Below are 2,874 nucleotides of genomic sequence, written 5' to 3'. Positions count from 1 at the left end.
CTCTCCCTCACATATCCCTTTGCCAAGAGTTCTTTAACCTACCTTTAAAGCTCCTTTGTCTCCTCAGGGTTGCTTCTATATGCGGGTCTATTAGGGATGGTAGCTACAGGGATAAAGCCTATTTGATGTTCAATTCCCCTAATAAGTGGCAAGCCATTAGGAACTTCATTTGGAAACACATCATCAAAGTCTTGCAAAAGAGTCACAATATCACTAGGCAAAGAAGAGTTAAGCTCATTAGTATGTAAACAAGCCTCCTTGCACAAAAGCACAATGATAGGCTATTTTGAAAAGAAAGCCCTCTTAACCTCGCTCTCTTTTGCAAACAAATTCACTTGCTGCCTTTCTTTTCTCTCAACAATATTCTTATTTTTTTCTACCTTCTGTCATTTTCTTTTTTTGTATCACTCTCTTTTTGTAATGTTATTTGATCCTCATACACTTGTCTAGGTGTTAAAGGTACAAGAATGACTTGCTTTTCATTCATTACAAAAGAATATCTATTTAAGTAACCATCATGCGTCACACGCCTATCATATTGCATGGGTACTACATCACATAGAACCTCAGAATGCTAGAGATTTTATTATATTTCGCTATGCTTCTAACAAAGAGAAGCTGAGCTTATAAAGGAGGAAAACCATGGAAAAGGATAGGATAGGCCCCTATCATGTTTCCAAAGACATAATTACAAGCGACAAACTTTTGAAAAAGTAAAAACAATAAAGACAAATTAAAGCATGACTCATGCTTTAATTATTACAAACGTTAAAAGGCAAAAGCAAGAGTAATAAAGAAAAATTAAAGCATGACTCATGCTTTAATTATTACAAACTTTGAAAAAGTTAAAGATGGCATATTGCGTGAATCACGGAGATTAGAGATTCATGTAATCTTCATCAGATGAGTTGTCGGTCTTATCTTTATCTTTGGAAAAGAGGACTTTGAGTGATGGACGTGGAGTGTCTGGTGGATGTTGATGATCTGGGCGACAGGGTGGCCAAGGGCAAAATATCTTACGCTCCTTGGAGCCGGTTGGTGTGCTGGAATTGGCTTTATTTGTGGGATTGTCTGAGGCATGTGTTGGTGGAGTTTGTTGGAGGTTTTGAAGATGTTGGCTTAATGGCAAGAATGCTTCCCATGGGTCTTGTGCATCTTGGTATAGAAAATTAGTGAAGTCTGGTTTTCCTTCCTTGAAATTGCTGAAGGAGTGGGGATCATGATGTGGACCGAGGGAGGTGTGAGAAATATCTCTGTGTGGAGTAGGTTGGTGGTTCAGTTCGCAAAGGAAATTATAGAGTTCATTTTGAACTTTATCATCTTGCTCAAGGATAACTGGGTGAGGGGTGGTGAACCATTCAAAAATTTGATCTTGAGTCCAAAAGAAGTTTGTGTCAGGGTGTTGGAAGTATGGTCTATGAATAATGAACACAGATGTGAACATTTTTGCTTCGGATGCTGGCATATGTTCCAAGTTATGAAATTGTGACAATTGTTGAAGTTTCATTCTCCACCATGGAAGTGGAGAAAACCATTCAAGAAGCGTCCAGATGAGGGAGGTTGATTTGTCTGGATTGAGCAAATGTTCTAAGGTGGTTGTGACTAGAACAATCAGTTTGGTGGCATAGAGGACGGTTAGGCACCAAATGTACCATAATTCATCTTCTGAAATGTCTCTGGAAGGATCCAAGGTTAAACCTGTAAGAAACAAGTTTTTTGGATGGAAGGTGGAAAATGGAAATGAGTCTGATAAGAGATAGACTTTCATGAAAAACCTAAAAACAGCTTTCTTGGCAAACTCTTGGATGGCAAAGACTATAGTGAAAGTTTTTCCAAGGGGAAAGGTTTTTTGGGTAAGGGCTTGTGAGGGGAGTGAAGTGGCCATGAAGATGATAGGAAAATGGTGTTCTGCAGATATGAAAAAGAATGATTTATCAGGAATAAGGTTGTGGTCTCCTTTTATATGCTTCACAGAGAAATCATACTTTGAAAACCAGTCTTTTAGCCTAAGCAACATCTTTTCTAGAACATTTTTCCCTTTGAAATTCAGGATGTTGGGAAAAGCTGAGTTATCCATTCTGACAAGAAAGTGATGGCCGATAAGATGATACTCGAACTTTTGAATACCATGCTTGACAGCTAAAATTTCTTTGAACACACTGTGGTAATGGATTGTGTGTCAGAGAAGTGTCCACTGGCATTGGCAATAAAGTGTTCTTTGCCATGTGTTTCTTCAAGGAGGATGGCCGCCCATGACTCGTCACTTGCATCAGTCGGCAATATTCGCCTGCCATCGGTGATGAGCTTTAATGGTGGCGGATTTTGCGCAATTTGCTTTAACATTGTGACAGCAAGTGTGTGGTTGTTATTCCACGAAGGTGGATTCTTCTTTAGTAAGGCTGACATAGCTGGCGGGTGTGATGATCAACATGAGGGATAAAGTCCCTGATATAATTAATAATACCAAGGACCTGCTGGATTTGCCTTTTGGAAAGATTCTGATCTGGAAAGTGGATGAGTTCTTGGGCAATGTGCTTTCCTGGCTGATAGTGGCCATCTTTGATAATCATTCTAAGGAATTCAATGTTATTGGTGGCAATAGTGCTTTTCTTAGCTGATAACATGATTCCATGAGATTGAATAATATCAAAGAACTGATTTAACAAATGGCGATGGTCATCTTGTGTACCTGAAAACAACAAAATATCGTCAATGTAAATCAATGCACTATGCAAAACGAGTTGGAAGATTTGGACTATGGTTTTTTGGAAAATAGACGGGGCTGTTTTAAGTCCAAAGGGTAAAACGGTCCATTGATAGTGGGCATTGGGAATGCAAAAGGCAGTTTTGTAACGTTCTGAAGGTTTAATTCCA

Source organism: Citrus sinensis, chromosome 5 (assembly GCF_022201045.2).
Source record: "Citrus sinensis cultivar Valencia sweet orange chromosome 5, DVS_A1.0, whole genome shotgun sequence".
In the NCBI taxonomy this organism is placed as follows: Eukaryota; Viridiplantae; Streptophyta; class Magnoliopsida; order Sapindales; family Rutaceae; genus Citrus; species Citrus sinensis.
The sequence above is the reverse complement of the archived record's forward strand: the minus strand, read 5'-3'. Positions refer to the sequence as shown.